The sequence below is a fragment of the Sapajus apella genome, unplaced genomic scaffold (assembly GCF_009761245.1).
Source record: "Sapajus apella isolate SASKATOON/1434 unplaced genomic scaffold, GSC_monkey_1.0 scaffold2, whole genome shotgun sequence".
Classification (NCBI taxonomy): Eukaryota; Metazoa; Chordata; class Mammalia; order Primates; family Cebidae; genus Sapajus; species Sapajus apella.
In genome coordinates this window covers 33554523-33566495 of record NW_022436942.1, presented here as the reverse complement: position 1 = coordinate 33566495, position 11973 = coordinate 33554523, and the positions used below count along the sequence as shown (strand labels likewise).

The 11973-nt window shown below is 37.1% G+C and overlaps 2 pseudogenes; one reads left to right on the top strand and one right to left on the bottom strand.

Annotated features, from left to right (window-relative positions):
• Window positions 1-4353: 4353 nt before the first annotated feature.
• On the bottom strand, window positions 4354-5208 carry LOC116563259 (annotated as a pseudogene).
• Window positions 5209-5219: 11 nt separating this feature from the next.
• Window positions 5220-6478, top strand: LOC116554813 (annotated as a pseudogene).
• The last annotated feature ends 5495 nt before the right edge of the window (window positions 6479-11973 follow it).

The window sequence follows — 11973 nt, the reverse complement described above, 5'->3', positions numbered from 1 at the left end:
CAGAGATTTTTTGTTGATTTTTCTGACTCAGTCAAATGTACTTTTCCATTTGGAAGAAAAATAAATCTGCCTATATTACGAAAGTATCTACTGTTCAAGTATTTCCTATTTTAGCCTTCTGATGGCTAAATATGATTTAGGCACATAAGAGTCTTTCAAACTCTGGAGGTATCATACTGTTTTGCAATTATGTTCTGTTAAATAACGCTTAGGCAGATTACAAGTACTTAGCTAAATTAATATGAGCAACCGTTTACAATCTGTTATATTTTGCGTATGGTAATTTTTAAGAGATTATGTTGGATGCACAAATAAGCTAGCTGAACCTGCTAAATGAAAGTGTATGCACTTAATCCTTTTTCTCTTACTGCATTTAAATTACACCATAAGAATTGTTCTTTTTATAGCATGTCCTTAAGAGTCTAAGTGAATACCTGTGCCATTAAGAACAGTATTATATATAAATGCATACCTACAGACAGATACACATACATATACATATACTCATACATTTTTTTAAACTGTGATGAGACTAAACTAGTTACAGCACATGTATACAAGAGTTTGCTGATATAATTTCTATCACTAAAGCAAACTATCACTAAAATTTCAATTTTCCTGGCTTCATGCAGACCAGACAATGTACTTTTTAAAAAGTTCTTAATCATGTTTTCTCAAGTAGTCTTAAATTTTTCTGAGACTTAAGTATAATATCTCTATTTTGATTACTGGAATTTGGGCATTAAATTGTAGTTGCTATTTTTTTGTTGTTTGTACAGTTCATTGTTTTGGAGACAGGGTCACTTCACTACATTGCTTAAATCCATGTGGTGGTTCTCCTACAAGGGTGTGCATGGCATTTACACCTATATGGTATACAAACATAGTTATCATGCTTTAATATTTGAAACTAATGGTGATAGTGGAGGAAGAGACTGAAAAAAACAGTACCTGTTCTGAAAGAGGCAGTTATTGGAAGCTGCTTTTTAGAAAGTGAGGTTTCTGCATTCAGACATGCCTTTGTGTTTGAAGCGCTACCTCTTTTCTATTAGTCTGTATAATGTAGTCCTACAGAGACTTTTTCTTCCAAAATGGTGTCGGCCCATCTCAGATTTCTAGCTGCCAGCTGCCTGCTGCTATTTCTGTTTATTTCAAATAATTAGCAATTCTTTTTACATTTCTACGGGCTGAGTTTCTGTGGTCCAGTCTTTCTTTTGGCTAAAAAATATACTGGCTTCATATCAGAGCATGTCTACTAACCATGGCTGTAAAAGCAATGGTAGCATTCTGGTACAGCATCTTGATAATTTCAAGTGCATTTTGCTAATTGAAGACAACATTAACACAGTGCTTGCCAATAAATCATGTCTGGATACTGAACAATGGGAATGATAGTGTTTAAAGGCTCTCTAGGCTCTGAGCATATGTTAATATTCTTAAATTCTTTTAAGTTTCATTTCTTCTCATGAGTGCCATTCATACTGGACACCTAATATTTTACCTACCCAGCAACCATTTACCTTTTTTTTTTTGGTAAAAGAACTTTGACTTTTCCGGGAAGAGATAATTCTTTCCTCAATCTTAGTCCATGTGATTAGAAAGAGTTTGGCTCAGCTTTGAGCTTTAGAAATAGATGTGACCCCCATGTGGCCATTCAGGACACTTTAAGCTTCTCAATGACTCATTACCTCAGTTGGACCAGTGAGATCCTTACATATGAGTTTGTTAAAACTCAATGAAAATAATAGTGTTTTGTTTGTTTGTTGTATGTTTTCAAAAAGAAATTTTTAACTGATCCAATATCATCTTGCTGTCACTGGTTTGTCACTTGGCACTATTTGTGTTTGTGAATAAATGGCTAAAAGTAAAGTCACCAAAGATAAAAGCAAATCAGTAGTGAAGACTTAACTTGTGAGCTATCCTTGACTATCTCATTTGAACACGTATATCATATCATATCTAAAAGCATTCCTATGCTTGAATTTCTCTGTTTGCCAGCCATAAAGTGTAGGATAGAGCAAATCATTTATTGTGTGATAAATTAGTAATCACTGTTTTACTGATATTAATATCTATCATTTTACTTCCATGGCTACAAAGAAACCATTTGAGGTAATATGTGCTCAAATATGAAAGTGTTTTGCTCTTCCTTATCTTTTTCTTTTTTCGTTTTTGGTTTCCTCCCGGGTTTACCCTCAGGTATAATGTGGCTACTTTGGTTTTATAATATTTAGTGATATTTTCTCTTTTATGAAGCCATACATAAATAGGGTGCTGGTGTATCAATATAACACAGTGTAATGGAGACTGGCGATGAGCGATGGAGGTAACAGAATACAGTGACAGCTCTGAGCCCTATAAGTCAGGAGAGAGTTGCTGCCAAGTGTAGGATTTGCCCAGCAAGACCTTAGTTTTCAGGATGATTGTCATTTCATTGTATTATACTGGGCCTTTAAACAATCCATAATTTATTGCATGTCTTCTGGAATGTGTGTTTCCAGGACAGAGTCAGCAATGTAGGAACTTTCCTAAATAACTTTATCAAGGTCTCCAATGTATGCCTGTAGATGCCAGGGGTAGAAGGGTTTTCTATACTGTCCAAACTCCAGACATAAGGCTTTTGTTTAATACCTGGTCAGTGTAGAGTGTGAGGGCTAGAATGTCACTTTTACCTTCATGCTTTTAGCTTCACAAATATACTCAGGGACTCATACTTTTGCTGACTATAATATTTTGCCAATAGGTAGAGACAGTTTTTAAGACCTTGGGCTGCTCTGAATTGTAATAGACATATATCTTAACCCTGGTTCTCCTGCTTATTATCTAGGAGCCCTTAGGATGTGGTCAGTTTCCTTCCTTATAATAAAGGAAAATTTTAATGAACTGTTTTATAGAATGCTGGTTATTGAATAACATAATTGTGATTTGTCCTCAAAATTTGATTTAAGTATTAGTGTAAGCATTATAGTCAAATGTTAAAATAACAATCTAGGGCTGGGTGTGGTGGCTCACTCCTGTAATCCCAGAACTTTGGGAGGCTGAGGCGGGTGAATTGCGAGGTCAGGAGTTCGAGAGCAGCCTGGCCAACATGTTGAAACCACGTCTCTACTAAAGATACAAAAAATTAGCCAGGTATGGAGGCACACACCTGTAATCCCAGCTACTCGGGAGGCTGGGGCAGGAGACCTTGAACCTGGGAGGCGGAGGTTGCAGTGAGCCGAGATTGCGCCATTGCACTCCAGCCTTGGCAACAGGGTGAGAACCTGTCTCAATAAATAAACAAACAAACAAATAAATAAACAAATAACAATCTAAAATAAATTCAATTCTCAAGCAAAGATTTTTTTTTTACTAATAATTTCTAAGATGTGTTATTTATTCAAAAATATTCTCTGACCCATATATGCTATAGCATGAAATTATTTGGCTAAAGTTACTCCTTGATTTATATGTTCTACCTGGCCTCTTCCATTCTCTTACCTATGTGATATATTGTAAGCATATATATTGGCCATGAGTTTGTACTTGTATTTGGTGCCCAGAGAGGTCACATACATGAAATTGTCCCCATGAGGGAAGAGTAGCAAAGACCCTTGAGACAAATGAATCACCCAGAGCAAAGGAAAGATGCTCTTCTCTGGAATTCAACATAGTCATGGAGTCAGAGCACACAAGAAATGATCTATCAATACAGCCTCAAGGTCACAATTTCCAATTCAGAGAATCACCCAAGAGAGGGTTTCAGAATTAGTAAGTGCTTCTGGGACTGCAGCAGAAAGCAGTGCAGGAAGAAACACCATTTATAAAAATGAAGAAGCTACAGTGAATACTAAATTTTTTTTCTCCTTTCTCTGCAAATGACAAAACAAGTAAGCACTCACCTAACTGACATCACATGAAATGAGAAGTGATAGTAATTATGACTTATTAAAAGTATTGTATATCATTACCTTGCTGACAATGATAAACACCAGTTATCCAGGACAGAAGAGATAGTTGAACAAACAAACAAACAAAACTCTAAAAGAACGTAAAAGTGAGAAATCCAAGACAATAAATTAATTTTTTAAGAGAAAGAGTAGAGAGAAAAATAAATGACACCCTGGAGTTATGAAGTGAATGTGTCCCTCCAAATTATATGCTGAAGCCCTAACCCCCAGTTTGATGGATTAAGGAGGTAGGGCCTTTGGGAGGTAATTAGGTTTAGATGAAATCATAAAAGTAGATGACAGTAATAAGATTAGTGTCTTTATAAGAAGAGGGTACTATAAGAAATCCATGTCTGTGGTTTAAGACATCCAGTGTATGTGGTTTTGCTGTGGCAGCCCACACTGACTAATTAACTGGGTGAGATTTTTTTTTTATTAGAGTTAAAAACAGGAAAGTCCCACATACCATACCCTACAAGACACAAGGTGAGCAGAGGAGCCTTTGCCATGTACCGGAGCTGTAGGGAGAGGCTGTCCGCTGGGCCTGGGCTGCTCCAGCCCGGCGGGGAGGAGGCCCCATTGCAAAGTGCAGTTTCTCCGTGGAGGTGGCGGCCAGTCAGTGGCAGAGAGCCATGGTTTCCATGTTAAGGAAGCAGATGTGCATTTTGGACTCAATGTCGATCCCCTGCAAGATCTTCAGGAAGTCCTCGAAGGTGATCGCCTCGTACACCTGATCAGGCTCCGTTTGCCCCAAGCACACGCTGGCCGCCTCCATCATGGCCCCCTCGGCGATGGAGCCAGCGGACTCCTTGATGTGCGGGTTTCCCGACAGCAGCTCCTCCACCACATTTCGGTATTCTTCCAGGGTGATGCGGCCGTCGCTGTCGGCGTCGTACATGTGGAACAGAAACCTCAGCTTCTCCTTCCGGGACTGCGCCACCTGCTCCTCGCCCATGGTGGTGTCGATGGGCCGGAAGTAGGACATGATAGTCAGGAAGTCCTCGAAATTGATCTCATCAGCCAGGCCGCTGGGTCCCTTTCGTAGGTTCCTGTGGTCGAAGAAGGCACGAACAATTTTGGATCGGATGGGGTTGAGCTCCAGGTCCGGGACGTTGTTGAAGTTCTCCTTGCGAATGGTAGGCTGGTCTCCACTCAGCTGCTTAAATCTCCGATGGAGCTTCTCGATCTGATCCGATGAGAAGCCAGTCTTGCCCTCCAGCTCCCGCACCTCCTCGGACGCGGAGTGGGAGTGGGCAACGCCCATGGTGCCCGCAGCGGGGGAGCCCCAGGATGCGCATCCCTCGCAGGCTCCGCGCTGGCCCTGACTGCGCAGCGGCCAGACTGGCCTCGGGTCCGGCCTCGGGTCGGAACGCGGATGAGGTGGAGTTCCTGGCCGAGGGAGCTGGTTACCGTCATCCCCTACTTCACTCTGGACAAGATCTACCTCATGGCGGGTGGGGCGAGGGGACTGGGGCCTTTTAACCCAGGTTTGGTTTACCAGTGGAAGTGCCCCGTAGCTGGCAATTAACCTGAAACAAAGACAGAAATGTCAGCTGCTCCCTCCGGAGTGGATGGACACAGAAAAGCTGGAGAAGATGAGGGATCATGAACGAAAGGAACATTTACCTACCCTAATGTCCAGCCCTTACTACATGGAACTTACCAAGCTGCTGTTAATCATGCTTCAGACAACATGCTTCCCGACCCTGGTCAAGGATATGTGGGACACTCATATAGCCAAACTCTGAGTGTCTGCTGACAGCTTTGTGAGACAGCAGGAGGAACCTGCCAAGCTGGATAACTTGACCTTGATGGAGATCAACACCAGCGGGACTTTCCTCACACAAGCACTCAACCACATGTACAAACTGCGCACAAATCTCCAGCTTTCGGAGAGTACCCAGTCTCAGGACTTCTAGAGAAAGGTCTGGTGCAGGAGGCTCTCTGGGGGGTGTGAGTGCTCAGTACCTGAGGTTCTCGTGGTTCTGGAGCTATAGAAACACTTTTGAATGCATGAAAAACGTCTGATGGTGCAAGGAATGGATGGATTCATGACACTGTTGGAGAAGCAATAAGTTTGTGATTCATCCGTAAAATTTGGCTCCCTGGGACAGTCTTCAATTCCACATCTGTTTCTAGAAACCAGCTTTTTTTTTTTCCTTTTGAGAAAAACAAAACAAACAAACAAAAAAGCTTTAGGCAAATAAGTTATTCTCCCTAGCAGAGCCACTTGGGTCTCCTGCGTGGAAACCTTCACACTTGGGTTAGTGTTCAGTGACTGTTAGGTGTAGATATAGCAGTAGCGACCATGTGGCCCAGGGCTTTTTTTCTCCTTCTTGATCCTGATTTCTTGGGCCAAATTTAGGCTCTCCCACAGAGGTGGCTCACAGAGAAGGATGGCAGATGGTACAGCTAACGATACTGACCACAATGAGCCATGATCCACAATAAAAATGGACTCAACTCAAAAAAAAGGTTAAAGTTTAATATTTTAGTGTTCAGGAGTTTTATAAAACATTTATAAGTTTTATTAAAACATATGTAAGTACCCTCGCTTGGACAAATGTCTGTATTTTATCTGGAACATTACTGTATTTGTTTATAAATAAATAATATTAAAACTAATATTAATAAGGTTGATAGTAGTAGTTTACCTTTATATATGACTTCCAGTTTTGTCAGTAACTCTTACTATCATGATTTTAGTACGTCCTAGAGAGAATCAGAGACTTGCCAAGACTACAAAGCAAGTAGAATAGAATTGGCACAAAAATTTTTATTTTTTCCAAATGCTCAATCAGGGTTTCTCCTGTTATAGCAGACCCTCTCAAGTAGGTTCTTCAAAATTTTATGAACATTTGACGTGGACATTACCATCTCAGTAGACCATGTTTTTACACATAGTACCATTGCTTTTTAAAATTCAGAATATTTTCCTTTGAAATCAACTAATAATTATATTGGTTAATGCATGTCTCCCTGGGGACAAACTGAAGCTCTGTTCTAATAATAATTTCTTGTTGTTCTTAGCAATATAAAAAATTATAAAATTGGAAGTGGCCTGGCCTAAATTATTGTCAGAGTGTGTGATATATTGAGGGGATTAGAACTGGTTTTATTTTAGTCAAAACAACCAATTGTGGGTCTTTGGTTTAAATAGTTTCACTGCAACCTGAGTGCAAAGAAAGAGTATGTAATGTTGCTTTGGAGTTAAAAGACTTAAACACACAAGAGTAGACCTGGTAGAAAACTTTGGGGCAGACAGAGTTGAGATTAATATCCAAGATTGGGGATATGTCAATGAATTCAATATTTTAAATATAAAACAATTCTAACTGCTATCACTATGGTAGTTAAAATTGCCAGCTTTTATTACAATTCCTACTTTGTTCTGAAATTGGCTAACTTTATAAAATCTCCATTAAGCTTATGGACAAAATATTATTGTTTAGCTAAGTAGTATTATAGTTTTTCTCTTTTTCTTTTCCAGTTATTCAAGTTAGGAAACTTAGAACACAATTATCCTTCATTGTTATTACACTGGACTTAAAACACAGTATATCAATGAATACACTAAAATAATGTTCTTTGTAATTACTTCTATATATCTTAGCTTTTTATTAATTCATATTTTCCTACTGTGTATTATTCTTCTTCAAATGCATGATCTTACTATTCCTTTCATTAAAACTCATCTCTCTCTAATATGAATGATTTCTCCAGCTGTCCAGATCCATCTGTATTTTTGATCAAACTGATTTATTATCTCTCAGTTCTAACATTTTATTATTATAGATTTGGATGTGCACTCATTCACATTTTCCACTGACTGCTTAATGATTGTGTTGAATAATATCAAAGCACATTCTGATCTCCAGGGATCTTCCTTGATACTTCTATCTTCCAGTGAAGCATAAAATAATTGCAGTTTTCTGTTTGCTGGGCTAATTTATATATTCTTATTGCATCATTATTTATATGTAATAAAGCATTAATGAAACTATCAATTACATTGTGTTTTTCAAAACTCAACTTTTAGAAAAAAGCAGAAAATTATAATAACTAGCAAGTACTGGGTTTTTTAAAATGGACACGTAGTAATTGTACAGGCATATCGGCATATCTCCTTTTATCGTGCTGTGCTTTATCACTCCTTGCAGATACCCTGTTTTTTACAAATGGAAAGTTGTGGCATCCTTAACTCAAGCAAGTGTTTCAGCGCCGTTTTTCAGTAGCGTGTACTCACTTCACGTCTCTGTATCATGTTATGGTAATTGTCACAATATTCCAAACTTTTTCATTGTTATTATACCTGTTATAGTGATCTGTGATCAGGTACCTTTGATGCTACTATTGTAATATTTGAGGGCACCGTAAATCAAGCCCATATAAGACAGTAAACTTAATAGATAAATGTTTCTGTGTGTTCTGACTGCTCCACTAACTGTCTCTCTCATTCTCTTCAGGCCTCCCTATTCCCTAAGGCACAAAAATATTGAAAGTAGGCCAATGAATAACACTACAAAGGCCTCTAAGTGTTCAAGTGAAAGGAAGAGTCACATGTCTCTCTTTAAATCAGAAGCAAGAAATGATTAATCTTAGTGAAGAAGGCGTGTTGAAAGCCAAGACAGGCTGAAAGCTAGGCCTCTTGCTTGAAACAGCCAAGTTGTGAATACAAAGGAAAAGTTACTGAAGAAAATTAAAAGTGCCACTCCAGTTAACACAAAAAAGAACACAGAAACTAAAAGAGCCTTATTGCTGATATGGAAAAAGTTTTAGTAATCTGGATAGATCAAACTAGTCACAACATTCCATAAAGCCAAAGTCTAAACCAGAGAAAGGGCCTCTTTTATTTCATAAAGGCTAAGTGAGGTGAGAAAACTACAGAAAAATATGTGAAGGTAGCAGAGATTGGTTCAGGAAGTTTAAGGAAAGATGCCATCTCTATAACACAAAAGTGAAAAATGAAGCATCAAGTGCTGATGGAGAAGCTCCAGCAAGTTATCCAGATGGAATTAAGGTAATTCATGAAGGTGGCTGCACTAAACAACGTATTTCTGATACAGACAAAACAGATTTCTATCAGAATAAGATGCCATCTGGGACTTTCATAGATATAGAGAAGGAAAAGTCAATGTGTGTCTTGATTTATGTATCAAACTTTCATAGCTACATTGACAAACTTTTAAATGTTAAGACTTAGATACAGCAATCTTCAGGCATTCTATTTGGAAAATATACTACAGACCCTACAGGAAATGAAGATAATTGGTCCTGCTAATTTCATGTGTAGAATGAAACTGGAGGCAATTTTTCATCCTCTTATCTCCAGGCAACACTTATATATCCAGAGAGAATAATCAGTAGAATTTTTTAGGCAAACAAAAAATATGGAGACCTAAGTCTCTCTCTTTTTATGATCAGAAAAAATCAGCTAACTTGTTTAACTTTAATGTTAATTTCTGGTTCATATAATGTAGGTTTTGAATATAAAATTTTCTAAATATTTTTGCTGATATGTAAAACACCAACACATAATTCCTTCTACCTTATATTTAAGAAAGGTTCTATCTAAATCAAATCCATGGCAGTGCAGGTATTTATATTCTAAAGATATTTTTTTCTAATTCAGAAACAGATAACGTAGCAGTCTTTGCCTTTCTCGTGGCCAAACTCAGCATTATCCTGGGGTCTGCCTTTCAAAAGGAACACTACCTTTTCTTCCTCTACTATAGTGGCTGCTGCTTCCTACATACAACTGTATTTCCTATGAAAATATTAAGACAGTGCCCCAAATTCATAGTCTTTGATCTTGGTCCTTTATCCTTATTCTCCTATTCCTACACAGTTTTAAATTTTAGCTATGATCAAGAAACTTGATTATATTTTTAAGGGACTTAATTAATTGGGCCTTGTTTGGAATGAGCACATAATCAATCCAGGTAGGTAAAACCCAAAATAAAATATCGTATGATTTGCATGTCATAAGTATAAACATGGGGTAGTTCAGGGATGTTAAAGAAAGCATTTATTAAATGAAGAAAATAGCATGAAAAATAAACAAGAAGGAAAACTAACATATGTTTGTTAACATATAAGGAATTACAACTTAGAATAGGAAGAGAAGTTAATAGGATATCAAAAGTTTCAATTATAACATAAAAGTTCTACTGTGATTATCTTGATTAAATTACATAAGCAAAGCAATCTCTTGTTACATCATTTTAAAGATGACAGTTATAAATACTAAATTGTTCCTGAGATTTAACTTAAAAAGCAGATCTAAAACTATCAGATTGGCTTGTTCATAGTGATAGGTGATCATAAAATGTTAGTTATGTAATTCCTTCTTTCCCTGGGGCAGTACTTAGCGAATACTTTTATAACTATTGGGGTGCATAAGTTAAAGTATAATATGGAGGAGCATTATGAGACAACAGAGTGACACAGATTTCAAAAAACAAGGAACACATGGTTAAGCTTATCATCTCCAGAGAGGAAATCTGTAGCATGATAATTCACTGGATAGGCGAACCTCATATTAGTGTAATAGAAACGTGGTAACAGATATCTAATAAAACCATTTAGCCAGGCATGGTATAACACGAGCCAATCTTAGATTGCTATGGGGTTACCCAAATTTTGTTTAAGAAGGAGCTTTATGTATGTATTATATGTACATATTCATATTTTAAGTTCTTTAAAATATTGATGCCTCTTCACATTGTCATAGGTCAAGCAATAGAAGTGATTACCTACGCTTCAGGGACCTTAGCTGTCATTTCTTATGACATAGTTAGACAATGTAGGGAAAGCAAAATTTTATTTCTATCTTAGAGTTTTGGCTGGGCCTGAGAATTAAATTAATATAAGACAAATTAACAGGAGAAGAGCATACATATGTATTTCACATAAGTGTTGAATGACATGAGAGCTTTCATGAAAAAGTGAAGACCTAAAGAAGTGGCAAAACCTACATATTTTTATACTGGATTGCACAAAGATAGGCAATTACATAAAAGCAGCTAAATCCCATGCAGAAGCTAAGGGAAGATAAGAATTATTTTAATAAAGTCCATTTGTACAGTGAAAGGGGAGGGTGAGAGTGCTCTTCTTGCAGCTGTAATATTTATAAATGCCTTTATCTCAAAATAATCTTTATGCCACAGTGGCATATTTTGAGGTGGCATATTCTGCCACCCTTCAACAACTATAACTCCTTGCTTTAATTCATCAGGGCATTTAAGAACCATTTGAGAAAAAAATATGGTTCATCATTGTTGCCAAAAGTTATTCTGTAAAATCTTCTGAAAAGTCCAAGAGAACAAAAAAATTAAGTCTGCAGAATGGAAGTAATTGACATGGAAAAATATCTTGGAGGCAAACCTAAAGTATTCCTGAAAGGAATTCTGTGTCACTTTATTAGTAATACTATTGATATCACAAGGGATGTTATTCTGAGTTAAAATACAGAGATTGACAATTCTGTGTTTCCAAAGAGCCAGACTACATGGAAAATGTTTTAGGCATACCTTAACCAAATTATTTCTCTTATATGTCCTTTTTAATGTATACACAAGAGTGATAAATTTTTAAATGCAAGTCTAAATTGAGTCTAAAAAGTTTTTCCATAGTGTAAAAGATAAGAAAATACTGAGATATATTTTAATTTACAGTGTTTTCTTAATGATAATTAAAATAATAGTGTGTCACACAATTGATCTTGTCTTAGGTTTAATGAAATATAGTAGTTGCTCAGAAGCTATGAAATAGTGATCTAGCATGTATCCTAAGATAAGCATTTTATGGACATTTTAGGTTTTTTCCTTTTCTCACTAGTTTGGATGTAACAACCAGTAGACCCCCCACTTGCAGATGCCCCACAAAGTTACAAGTTTTACACTTTGGGACATGAGAGCATGGATGAATGAACAGAGCACACATTTAAGAAAAATTAAGAGAAATGATGAGGGGTTCAGCTCTCAAAATAAATAAAGAATAATTGTGAGATTATAGTAGATCCATTTGATATCAAATGGCCATA